The 13,831-nt window shown below is 38.4% G+C and overlaps 1 long non-coding RNA gene across 1 annotated transcript in view; it reads right to left on the reverse strand.

Annotated features, from left to right (window-relative positions):
- LOC117796315 overlaps positions 1-12,470 on the reverse strand; it is a 46,111-nt gene extending 33,641 nt beyond the window's left edge. The window contains exons 1-2 of the long non-coding RNA XR_004620705.1: positions 12,345-12,470; positions 2,839-2,973 (exon numbers count right to left, since the gene is read on the reverse strand). This is a non-coding gene — a long non-coding RNA (uncharacterized LOC117796315). The remainder of the gene's footprint in view (positions 1-2,838; positions 2,974-12,344) is intronic.
- Positions 12,471-13,831: the final 1,361 nt, after the last annotated feature.

Here is a 13,831-nt window from a genome sequence, read left to right on the forward strand (position 1 = left end):
TAAATCATTTAAGTCAGTATTTCTTACTTTAAAAAAAATTATGGTATGGATATTTAACATGAGATCTAGCCTCTTAACAAATTTTCGAGTGCATAATACAGTATCATTAACTGTAGACACAACGTTGTACAGCACATTCCCAGGACTTACTCATTTCTTATAACAGAAACTTTATACCTATTGAACAACAACTCTCCAATTTCCTCTCCCCTTGGCCCCTGGCAACCATATCCATACTCTGTTTATGAGTTTGACTTTTAAATATCTCAAAAAAGTGAAATGACACAGTATTTGTCCTTATGTGACTGGCTAATAAAATGGAAAGATATTTCATGTCTACTGATTGGAAAACTTAATATTGTTAAGATGTTCATACTATCCGAGGGTATCTACAGATTCAATGCAATCCCTAGCAAAATCCTAATGGCATTTTTTTAAAGAAACAGGAAAAAAATCCTAAAATTGATGTGAAATCAAAAAGACCCTAAATAGTCACAACATTCTTGATAAAGAATAGCAAACCTAGAGGCATCAGATTTCCTGATTTCCAAGTATGTTACAAAACTACAGTAATTAAAACAGTATGGTGCTGGAATAAAAACAGACATACATACCAATGGAATAGAATGCATATACCACCAACCAATTTTCTACAAGGATGCCAAGAATACACAACAGGGAAAGGACAGTCTCAACACACGGTGCTGGGAAAACTAGATATCTACACACAAGAGAATGAAATAGGACCCTAACCTTAAACCACACACAAAGAAACAACTCAAAATGAATTGATGATTTAAATCTATAAATCTAAACCTATAAAATTCCTAGAAGACAATTTAGGTGAAAAACTTCATGACACTGGTCTGAGGCAATGATTTCTTGGATATGACACCAAGAGCAAAAGCAGGCAAGTAGGACTAGAGTCTTTTTTTTTTTTTTAATCATCCAAAGAATGGTATATTTCCTTCCATTCTTCCTTCCATGGTGGTGTCTTTTTTTTAAATTAAGTTTTTAATTTTAATTCTAGTATAGTTAACATACAGTGCTGTATTAGTTTCAGGTATACAACATAGTGATTCAACACTTCTCTACATTACTCAGTGCTCATCAGGATAAGTATACTATTCATCCCCTTCACCTATTTCTTTCATCCCCCTACTCACCTCCCTTCTGGTAACCATCTCATTGATATGTAGAATTTAAGAAAGGAAACAAAGGAGCAAAGGAAAAATGGAGAGAGAGAAGGAGGAAAAGGGAGGGATGGAGGGAGAGAGAGAGAGAGACACCAAGAAACAGACTTAACAATAGAGAACAAACAGAAAAGAGATGGTTAGGACTACAGTCTTGATTATTTAATTTTTAAGTAACTTCCCATCTCCTACAACTGCATTCTGCACTGTAAACTAACAAAGAGCTCTGAGGACAGACAATATCCTTCTAAGCCAGCACAGACTATGGATGCTTAATTTTTTCCCTGCTACATATGATTCACCAATATGTGTGGGGAAAGGATTGAAAGATGAAAGATAAAGTCTTAATATTGTCTGTCTAGAAGGAGAGATTACAGCTAATTTTAAAACATATTTCATTTTTATGTTTTTCTAGTTTTTAAAAGTGATAAAAATGTACTAGTTGTAAAATAAATTAAAATTCCCAATATGGAAAATAAACATATAGATGCTTATCATGTGCCAATGATCCTTGTGAATATTTTTATCTCTATTTTATCCCAAGCAGGTCAAAGCCTCTAAGTCAAACACTTTATTTTTTATAATATCCTGGCAAAACATTTTACTTATAGTGGTTTAATAAATATTCATTTTAAAAATGAACAAGTAAATACAAAATGCATAAAAGTTAATTCTGTAGTTTACATGGCAACCAAAACAGAAATACTTATGAGAATCATGTAACCAGGGGCGCCTGGGTGGCACAGCGGTTAAGCGTCTGCCTTCGGCTCAGGGTGTGATCCTGGCTCTATGGGATCAAGCCCCACATCAGGCTCTTCTGCTATGAGCCTGTTTCTTCCTCTCCCACTCCCCCTGCTTGTGTTCCCTCTCTCGCTGGCTGTCTCTATCTCTGTCAAATAAATAAAAAAAAAAAAAAAGAAAATCATGTAACCAAAGCTAATATTGTTTTAAATCACAAAAAGTCTTCATGTAACCATTATTTGAAATTGATTTCTACCAACATTCTGCAAAATGTTAACAAAAATTAATATCCTCTACTCAGCTGGAGCTGGATGAGTTTTAACAAAATCCACTATTAGAAATGACACATGTACTGAGCTAGAAGCTATCCACTTACAATGGAGCTTTGTTGTACGTTATTAAGATTTGATTTTCTTATGTTGTTTTGGACTTTACTGTCAACATACTTACCAACGCTGTGAAAACCCTGAAGGAATTCAGACTTGAGTGTTTCCTATTCTGGCATTTGCATGGTTTTGTCTCTGGTACTTGTTTCTCCCCACCCTCTATTTCTTTTGACTTTATCCAGTAACAGTTCCTCTACACATTGGTGATGCTCTCTTGCCTTATAAAACCTCTCCTCCCAGGAGAGGACACCCCTACAGAACCTCTCCCTGCCAGGTACTGTTGAATAAAGACTTAGGCTAACAGTGCTCTGGTAAAGTGTCTTCCAAAATATGAATGCTTGTTAATATCAGGGAAATCGAGTTAGAGAGGACAGTGCTAAAAATGTTTGCTGATACAACAAGGATTCTATCTGTTTTCAAGGAGTGAGTGTTAGAACAGTAGAGTGTGGTTGAGAGTGGGAATTATATTATTTTTAGTATGTTTAGATCTCATGAAAAGTATACGATAAGGTACTTACCATCAGGAAAATCACTCATAAGCCATTTTCCATAGCTCTTGGTAGCATGAGAGGAAGCTATTTGTCACTCAGAAGATCTCCAGCCAAAAGTTAGGTGTTCTAGTTTGCACTCGAAGTTTGGGAATTTGGAGCCTGCTGGTAGATTAAGTGAATTGAATTTTGTTCTTGAAAACTATTACTTGCTAATGATCCAAAGTTTCAGAAATATTTGTTAATTCTCCAAATTCTTAAATATATATATAATATCTTGGCTGATGTTGAAATGAAGATTTAAATACCCTTATCTATGTTGGTAAAATTTATCCAATTATTGTATTCTTTAAGGCAAGGAAGGTTAATTTTTCAACCTGTAATAGTGCCCAGGGGCCTATCTCACAGAAATTTGGCTAACCTGCTTTGTGGATACCAAATAACTGGGAATTATCCTTGGAATCGGACAACATGTCCTTTAAATTGTTGGCAATCCATTTTCTAATACTGTGTCAGAAAATAATATTTTATTCCTTAGTACTATTCAATGGGCTTTATGTGTTTTGGCAATTTTGCTAACCCGGGGAAAGACAAAATAATAGATTTTTCTATAATTCTATGAGACCACAGGAAGAGGTGCTGTGAGGCATCATGAAACTCCCTCATAGCTCTATGAAATCGTCACATCATACACTTGGAATCTTCATTGAGTCCCTGAAGTTATAGACAATTACATGTATTTAATGAATAAATTTCAATTTGACAAGTATTTCCTTAACACTTGTGCTGAGGGCTGTGGAAGAAACAGAGAGTCCTTGTTTCAGGACATTTAGTTCAGAAAAGGTATGTTGGGGCGGGGTAAAGTATAGTGAGGAGTGATGGTATGACAGTGGTGATTAAAAGGACAATTACATAACTAATTTGAATACAAAGAAGAATGGGCCAAGGTCTCTAAGAAAGGCAAACATAAATTGGATTCTTCAGAGTGAGAAGACATAACATCTGGTTGGGAAGCTCATTTTATTTAATAGCCAAGGTAAGGAAACAACTTAAGTGTCTGTGAACAGATGAATGGATTAAAAACATGTGGCATATATGTGTAATAGAATATTCAGCATGAGAAAGAAGGAAACCCTTCCACTTGTGATGACGTGGAGGGAGGCTGACGGTATTATGATAACTGAAATAAGTCAGAGAAAGGCAAATACCATATAATTTCACTTATAAGTAGAATCTAAAAAAGCCAAAGTCATAGAAGAGTAGAATGGTAATTGCTAGGGGCTGTGGGGTGGGGGAAATGAGGAGAAGTGCGGTCAAAGGGTACAACCTTCCAGTTACAAGATGAATGAGTTCTGGGATCTAATGTACAGCATGGTGACTATAGTTAATAATACTGTATTATATACTTGCAAGTTGCTAAGAGAGTAGATCTTGAATGTTCTCACCACAAAAGAGAAATGGTAGGTATGTGTTGGGACGGAGGTGTTAGCAACACAATACTGGTAATTATTTTGTAATGTACAAGTGTATCAAATCAACACATAGTACCCCTAAACTTACATTGTGTTGTATGCCAATTAAATCTCAATAAAAATGAAAAAAAAAAAGCAAAATACCCTGACTTCCTATATCCAGTTGGTATTTGAAAAAATTGGACAAGACTCCCAACATCCTATGGTTAAAATAAAATCTGATGAAGCAGCTTGTCCACTACTATATTTCCCATGCCTAGTACAATGCTAGCACACAGTAGGTTCTCAGAAAACTTTTTTTGGTTGAATAAAATAAAATGGTTTTTGAGAAATTTAGATAGTTCAAAAGGTAATTTTTAGGGGCGCCTGGGTGGCACAGTCATTAAGCGTCTTCCTTTGGCTCAGGGCGTGATCCCAGGGTCCTGGGATCGAGCCCCACGTCAGGCTCCTCCGCTGGGAGCCTGCTTCTTCCTCTCCCATTCCCCCTGCTTGTGTTCCCTCTCTCGCTGGCTGTCTCTATCTCTGTCAAATAAATAAATAAGATCTTTTTTAAAAAAGCAATTTTTAGAAGCCTTAAAATTTCCCATTACCTTATAGTGATATGAATTTCTGAAATAGTATCTATACAAAAGATGACATTATATTCCTTTGCGTTTGTACTAATATGTTGATTTTTGATCTTTCCTATTTACAAATGTTGACCTGCCTTCTTGTAAGTCAGAAAACTTGAATGTTCATGCTCCTCTAATTCTCTACTCCATAGATTTTGGCAGAAAAGCTCCATTCTAAGGGGAGACTAGTTGAGCTGAAACTTCAAATAGAATCTGAGTCATACACATGTCTGGTAACATGAGGGAGATGAGAATGGCTGTACAAACACAGAAGGTAATGGGAAGGGAGCTACTTAATTTCCCCCCTCATCTTAATCAGAAAATAGTGCCCTCCCCACTTTTTTTTTTTAAACAATATATTTCTCCAACAAAAACTTAATGATGAGTCACTTCTCGGAAGCAGAAATTTGATTTTGTAAATACTTAGTTAGCAGAGATCCAACAGTGACATTTAAAAATTATTCCGTTTCTGTAACTTGGTTACTTTTTAAAATAAGAGGACAATGTATGTAGAATGGTGTACCCCTATGTGATAATTCATGTCGACCATGCACTTACTACAAAATCTCAAATGCTTCCCCACATAAATCAGTTCTGAGACCTAAGAATCTAACTCATTAAAATTTACTTGCGATTCCTGTAACCTTTTCTCAGGAAGCAACAGCAGGTATAAAATGTGCAGTTTTTTTTTTTTAATGTGTGCAAAGCTTTAATTCTAGTATATAAAAGAAAACCTTTTTTGGTAGGTAGTTGAAAAGCCTGGACGAGGGTGGGTGAGAAAGTCATGGAATTTTGGAAGTATGACGTAACTTATGGTAAATTAGAAATTTGTCACAGGATAGTGATGGAGGAGATGCCAGGCTGAGTCAGATTTTCTCAGTGCTTAGGCGACGATCTGGTTATAAATTAGGTTCTTTTGAAGATTGCACTAACATTTTTGGCCACCAGGTCATCAGCATTCACGTCTCCCAAATGCAGTAACGATAATTGTGAGTCAGTCCGCATATGGTGTAGCTGGTATTGTACTATTTATTGCTAGCGATAACTTCACAGTCTCAGTGTCTGGTGTTTGGGAGAATCTCGCATCATTCTCTTGCGTAATAACCTCCAATGGCTCTATCCTATCTACAGAGTAGAGTAAAAATTCTTTAGTGTGATGTACAAGTCCTCCGTGATCTGTTTTGGTGATTTAGTATCCTCATCCTAAGCAACCACCCACCTACAATCCTACATCAAGATGCAGACCCCTCCCTCCGTCCTTTATGCTACCAGAGTAACTTTTAGGGTCTCTGCGGCTGCATTCATCACAGTAAAGATAGATTCATAAGTCACTCTCCTTGAGGGCACCGACCACAGTTTATTAAACTTTGTATGAACAGCCCCTGGTATATAGCTGGAGTGCCATAATGTTTGTTGAATTAATTAATACACAATCTTTTTTTTTTTTAAAAATATAACTACTAAGTTAAATACTTGACATATGCAGTAGGCAGATTATGAGAATGAACCCAATGACTCTTGCCTTTGTAGACTCCCCTCCCCTTTGAGTGTGGCGAAATGAGATACAACTCCCACGATTACATTATATGGCAAAAGGGAGGTGATCTGGGTGGGCATAATATAATCGCACAAGCCCTATCAAAGCAGAGTTGTAGGGCACCTGGGTGGCTCAGCTGGTGAAGCAACTACCTTTGGCTCAGGTCATAATCCTAGAGTCCCCGGAAGGAGTCCTGTTGCGGGCTCCCTGCTCAGAGGGGAGTCTGCGTCTTCCTCCGACCCTCCCCCTCCCATGCTCTCTCTCTCCGTCTCATTCTTTCTCTCTCTCAAATAAATAAATAAAATCTTAAAAAAAAAACCGGTAGAAGAAAATGAAGTCAGAGATCCAAAGCTTGAGGGACCTGTGATGCGCTGTTACTGGTTTTCAAAGCAGAGGGGACCATGTGCCATGGATTGCAAATGACTGCCAGGATCTGACAGCCAGCAAGGAAATGGGGACCTCAGTCCTACAACAGCAAAGGCACTAAATTCTGCCAAAAGCCTTTATGAATTTGGAAGTGGATTCTTCCATATCCTTCAGGTAACAGACCAGCCTGCTGACACCCTCATTTCAGCCCTGTGAGACCCTAAGCAGAGAACCCAGTCATGTTATCCCAGACTCCTGACCTATCCAACTGTGAAATAACAAACAGGGGTTGTTGAAAGCCGCTAAGTCTGTAATAATTTGCTTTGTAGCAATAGAAAACAAGTACAACTAGTGTGTAACCTCATCAGATAAATTGGATACATAAGTTCTGCTCTGTTTTGGTCTATTTATTTGTTTGTCTAATTAATGGATGATAGGTGCTCCCACATCAAATTGATGCTTGTTAAATAGGCAAGAGTGTTTAGTCCAAGGCAGTTTGGTCATTTCAAGTCAAGTAACAAACTGTTATGGGATATTTTCTACATTTCATGCACTCTGCAGAGCTCTGGCTGAAATTCATCCCTGAATATAATATACATAGGACAGCTTGGTGTTCTAGCTCATGACAGTAGAGACATAATTGCAGACAAAAATTTCATGTCAGAGAAGTGAACATAATAGCCTTAAAGTCTGAATATTCAGGGGGCTTCTGTCGTAGCAAGTACATTTATTTCCCAATCACTAGTTCTGCTTGGTTCTATGTCAAATATGCCTGGCATTTACAATTTTTTTGGCATTTTAATTTTTAAAAAACTTTTGGATAATATCCTAATTCTCTTATTTTTAAGAAATAGATCTCGAAATTTTTAATGCTTAAAAAATCCATTAATGATGGTTAGGCAATTAGAAATTTATACACTGGATTTTAAGAATAGCAAGGAATATTTTATTTTATTTATTTTTTATTTATTTATTTTTTAAAAGATTTTATTTATTTATTTGACAGAGATAGAGACAGCCAGCGAGAGAGGGAACACAAGCAGGGGGAGTGGGAGAGGAAGAAGCAGGCTCATAGTGGAAGAGCCTGATGTGGGGCTCGATCCCAGAACGCCGGGATCACGCCCTGAGCCGAAGGCAGACGCTTAACCGCTGTGCCACCCAGGCGCCCCGCAAGGAATATTTTAGGTGTAATACTGGCATATGGTTTTGTTTAAAAAAAGTCATTCCTTTTAGAGATTCATATGTGAATCCATACAGGTGGTATAAGAAACTTGCTTTCACATAGTATGTAGATTGAAGGGAGTGGATGGGAGTTTAGGTGGGGCAATGGGCTGATTGTGGTTGATGGTTGTTTGGCTGGATGTTGGGTATATGGGAAGTGATTTTTATTTATTTATTTATTTTTATTTATTTTTAAAGATTTTATTTACTTATTTGACAGAGAGAGAGAGAGCCAACAAGAGAGGGAACACAAACAGAGGGAGTGGGAGAGGAAGAAGCAGGCTCCCAGCAGAGCAGGGAGCCCAATGCGGGGCTTGATCCCAGGACTCTGGGATCATGCCCTGAGCCGAAGGCAGACGCTTAATGACTGAGCCACCCAGGCGCCCCATGGGAAGTGATTTTTAAGATTCATTTTTAGGGGTGACTGGGTGGCTCAGTTGGTTAAGTGTCTGCCTTTGGCTCAGGTCATGATCCCAGGGTCTTGGGATAGAGTATCGCATCAGGCTCCCCACTCATGCTCACTCACTCTTGTTTTCTCTCTCTCTCTCTTGCAAAAATAAATAAATAAAATCTTTTAAAATTTTTGTCTTTAATATATCTTAAAGAATATTTGCTTATCTTTATATAGCACTTGTCATACCTTAGGGTTGATGTTTTCAGGATAACTAGTCAGTCGTATAGCTAGAAATTGAAGTATTAACGAATTCCACAGGTTTGGAATTGCTGACGTGACTTTATGCTAAGTAAGGCATGATGACGATCGTTCACACTGTGGTCAACTCCTCCCGTATTTATTAAAGAGCTTTAGTGTGCATTGAATCATGACAGATCCCATGGTATATACAGAAGTCTTAAAAAATGGCTAGATGTTTTTGCTGGACCGCTGAGACCTATCTCTGCTACATGAAGAGCTGGCCATGAGGTAGGCTGGCCCCACAACTGCACTGCCATGTCTGTAGGCTTTGCCGAACATAAAAAAGAAATAAGACTGAGAATATCATATTATTGGCACTTTTCTGAGGGTATGCACATTGGGAAGTTGTAATAAATATTTTTGTGTAGCTTTTTTGATGATGAAGATGAGAATGGCGAGATCCCCAGATGGCAGACCGTAATGCAGGGTTTGTGGTTTGGGGAGTGGGGTAGGAAAGTCTTGGGAGCAGCAGAGTAGTGGCTGAGCATTCAGCACTTCTGTATCCTTCCCCCATATCACACCAGCCTCTCTTTTACGTAAAAGTTAAACTAATGATTAATAACTAGTGTGAATTAGAAATCTGCTGGTGGTGCCCACATATGTACCGGCTCATAAATTGGTAAGAAACCAATAAATGCTACATAGCACTTAGAAGCAAGTCTCAAACACAAAACACATGTAGGATGCAGAATTAAGACTGTATAAGTCAGTGCTGTAAACGTGGAGACTTGAGCTAAGCCTCAAAAGAAGTGAAGTCACCTTTCCTGCAGGGTAGCTGTTGTGCAGGGAGATACGTGGCAGAGAGGGGACCAATGGAAGATCAACCTGGCTGGAACTGGGGCTTCAGACACGGAAGTGAGCATAGGAGACAAGACCAGCTGGTAGAGAGCCTGAATTCCTGCCAGAGAGAAGTTTTAGAGTTGACCTAATAGACAATGGGGAGCGATTCACTTTTGTTAAACAGGTGGTGCTAATTAATTGAGGATAACCAGAAGTCAGCTGCTCAGCAACAAGTTAGCTGAAGAGTTGTAGTTTGTTAAGGAGTATTTGTACCGGAGAAGTGTTTCCTACACTAGTCTGAAAAGAATCACTTGGGGGCAATTGTTCAAAGTGCGCGTGGGTGGCTCAGTTCATTTAGCTCTGCCTTCAGTTCAGGTCGTGATCTCAGGGTCCTGGAATGGAGCCCCACATCCGGTGTCCCTGCTCAGAGAGGAAGCTGCTTCCCCCTCTGCTCTCCGCTGCTTCCCCTGCCTGTGCTCTCTCACTCTCTCTCTGTCAAATAAATACACAAAATCTTCAAAAAAAAATGCAGATTGGCAAGCCCGTCTTCTGGCATTTATGTTTCAGTGGATTTTGGATAAAAACTGTTTTTACAAGCTCACAGAGCGAGACTTGTTTATGCATAGCTCTCTTCTAAATAGTTAGAAAATGCATTTAATACCAAATTTAGTGTTTGCCCTGACTTCAGTGAGATTAGGCAGAAAAGACAGCCATGATGAGGAAGAAAGACCTTTGGAAAAGTTCATTTAGGCAATTTGGCATTTTCCATTTAACGGCTTTGAATGAATCCCCCAACTTTTCGAGTCTTTTCTGTCACTAAGAAGTTTCTGAATTGCGGTATATAGAAAGCCCACATTCTTAGCTTTAAAGATCTTTCAAGATATCGCTAATATTACCAGATAGTTTGTAATGAAATGTCCAGTCTTTGTCTCAACATTACAATTATCTTTGATAGCAGTTGAGGATTTTTCTACTTTTGACCAGCAGAGGGAGCTATGACTCTTGATATAAAGAGTTTTTTTTTTCCCCTCCAGGTAGAAATAACGCCACCAACCTATTATACCCTAGAATTTATAATTAATAGCCTCCATAATTTATAACTTGGGACGTCTACATACATTCTTATGATACTCCTTTTTACATACCTCCCAGTATGAACTTCTTTGCCAGTTGAAATGGACTATATTACCAAGATATTTTTGGCTCTTTCTTTCCTATTCACTTTTACTCATGCTTTCTCTTTTTTTGGAACGTCAATGATGATCACCTCTCTAAATTTGTCTTGCTTGAGCCCCAGTTCAGAAGCAACTCTTTAATGAATCCTCTGATCTCCCAACTCTGAATTTGTATAGCATGATTAAGTTCCTGTTTTATAGCATTAATACAACTATTTATGTTTATTTAAAGAAATGTTTTTTGTTACTTTTCTACTATATCATAATTGGCTTGCCAGATAAAATACCGGATGCCCAGTTAAATTTGAATTTCTTGGGGCGCCTGGGTGGCACAGCGGTTAAGCGTCTGCCTTTGGCTCAGGGCGTGATCCTGGCATTGTGGGATCGAGCCCCACATCAGGCTCCTCCGCTATGAGCCTGCTTCTTCCTCTGCCACTCCCCCTGCTTGTGTTCCCTCTCTCGCTGGCTGTCTCCATCTCTGTCAAATAAATAAATAAAATCTTTTAAAAAAATTTGAATTTCTGATGAACAACAAGTTCTTTTTTTTTAGTCTAAGTATGTCCTATGAATTATTTGGTACACATTTATACTAAAATTGTTTATCTGGAATTCATATCTAACTGGGCATTTTGTTTTTTTATTTGACAAGCTGGGTAACCCTAATCATAAGCACTTTGTAGAGTTTTGCCTTGTTCATATTCATAACCTCAGAGCACAGTGTCTGCTCATAGTGGTTGCTCAAATAAAAGGATCAAAGTGTAGTATGTGGCTAAATTATTAGAGTATGAAGGGCTATCACTTTTGTAAGCAACAATGACTTTGAAATTACCTACATTTGTATTACACTAATGTGTTGACTGAATTTTTTTTCATTCTAAAACAGAAAATAGTTGTAAGAAAGAATTCTGCTAGTTAGAAACTTCAGGATTTAACAATAAGAATTGGAAGAAGCGTTTGAAATATATTTAAAGGGTCTTAAAATATCTCAGGTTGTTAAGAAACATTATGTGGTTAGGAAATTCTCTTGCAAAATGATTATAGATCCCTTACAAGGAAAAAAAGTGTTGTTTTAAAGATGCATTATGCATTGAATCAAGATATAAGTTATAAAAAAAGATAGTACTGTTACTACTCATTGTTTAGAACAATGAGTTTATTCCCATACTTTGCCTTTGAATAGGAAGGAAAAAGCATTATATAGGTATTACCCTGTTTGAGTACATGAATTTTGTATACTTAATCTAAGATATTGATAAGACTCGTTATGTTAAACCAAACCTAGAGCATTTCTCCATAAATTTCTTAAGGTTTTTGACTTACTAACCTAGAAAAGATAGAGCAAATATTCATAATTTTCCTCTATCAAAATGCAAATACTATACAGTTTCTGAAACCTCCCTCAAACAATTGAAAGTCATATGTTGGGTAACCTTACGACTAAATTCCATTACACTTAGCATGACATGACATTAGTACGTAAAGAGATGAAATTATATTGATACAGCAAATTTAAAAGAATGGCAATCTAAAACAACTCATTGATGCACACAGGCGCATCTCAGAAGCGACTGCACATTGTAAACAATTTTAATCTCATTAGGTTTATACAGTTTATAATAACAACGTAAAAACAATTCTGCACCTATTAGCTACAACCGAAAAAAAGAAGGTGCTACTCACTGTTGGCAACACTTCATAGACTGTTAGTGGGAATGAAAATGGGTGGACTTTCTCCAGAACCAAGTCCACCACTTCGCTGTGGTTCTGTTTGCCACAGACCTTTCAGAGTTCATACACTGCACCTACTCAGAGTGCTTTATAAACTCTCACTAAGGAAATACAAGAAACCTCATAAAAAGGCAAATGTGCTGATAATCCCATTACATTTGAGGAAGGGAGGGATGTTCACAGTTCCTGATGGCAAGGCCAGGAGTGACCCTCGGAACCGCCCCCCCCCCCCCCCCCCCCCCCCCCCCCCCCCCCAGAGCTCGCCTTTTCTTAAGGGACCCTTCACTTCTGGCTCTGATGTTGCCTCCTGTCGAGAGCTACCTTCCTGACATCTTAATCCCCAGCTCCTATGTGGATGACCTTGCAGGGGCTGCTACCATAGAATACTATAGACTGGGTGGCTTATAAAGAACAGAAATTTGTTTCTTACAGTTCTGAAGGCTGGAAGTCTAGGATTAAGGCACCTGCAGATTCTCTGTCTAGGGAGGGACTGCTTCCTGGTTCACAGACATCCCTCTTCTCACTGTATCCTCATATGGTCAAGGGTCTTGAGAGAGTTCTCGGGAGTCTCTTCTTAAAAGGGCACTAATCCCCTTCATGTGGGCTCCACCTTCAGACTAACGACCTCCCTTGGGCCCCACCTCCCAAAGCTACTATATTGGGGATTAGGTTTCAACAAATGGTCTTTGGGGGGGGACACGGACATCCAGTGTATAGTGTACTCGGGGAGGAAGCAGCGTGGAGCCTTGATTTGCTTCTAGTCTTGGGCCTGGAAGGCAGACCCATGTCCCCCATCGCTTTTGCAGGTTACAAGTGAGAGTGGATCTGGAGGGCGAATGGAAAACACAGAATGTGGTCCTCACTGCTTATTATAAAGGAGGTTTAAAGATTAGGGATGACATATCTGCAGTGACCCCTAGGACTGGGAGGAAGCACTAAGGGCCCATGGAAGAGTGGACATTTGGACAAAGTTTCCCCATGTTCAGGACTGCTGGCAGTAAATTCAACCTGGGGGTTTTGATAACTCCTATGCTCCTAGCTCCTTGGTCTTAGGAAGGATATAATTCACAATTTTTCTATATTTTGCTTTCCACCCTTTCACCAGCCCTATTATATGCATGTTACCTAACTTGCAGACATTCAGATTTGAAGTGCATTTTCAAGATAATCTTTTAAATTACCAACCTTAAAACTTTAAAACTGTATCCTGCAGTTTTGTAGACCTTTTAGTATCCCAACCACTTTCAGTATCCTTCCAGTTTAGCTAGGTAATTCTTTCTACTTTATTACAATAGAATAAAATATTTCTACAGTCTTCCTTACGGTCATTAAAAATTTAAAATATCAGGTATCTGGTTCTTACCTGTTCAAAATGAATCCAGATGTTCACCTACTGAAAAGGTGCCAGTTTTTTTTCTATCATAGATTTAACTTTCGAA

This window comes from Ailuropoda melanoleuca, chromosome 15, assembly GCF_002007445.2.
Source record: "Ailuropoda melanoleuca isolate Jingjing chromosome 15, ASM200744v2, whole genome shotgun sequence".
In the NCBI taxonomy this organism is placed as follows: domain Eukaryota; kingdom Metazoa; phylum Chordata; class Mammalia; order Carnivora; family Ursidae; genus Ailuropoda; species Ailuropoda melanoleuca.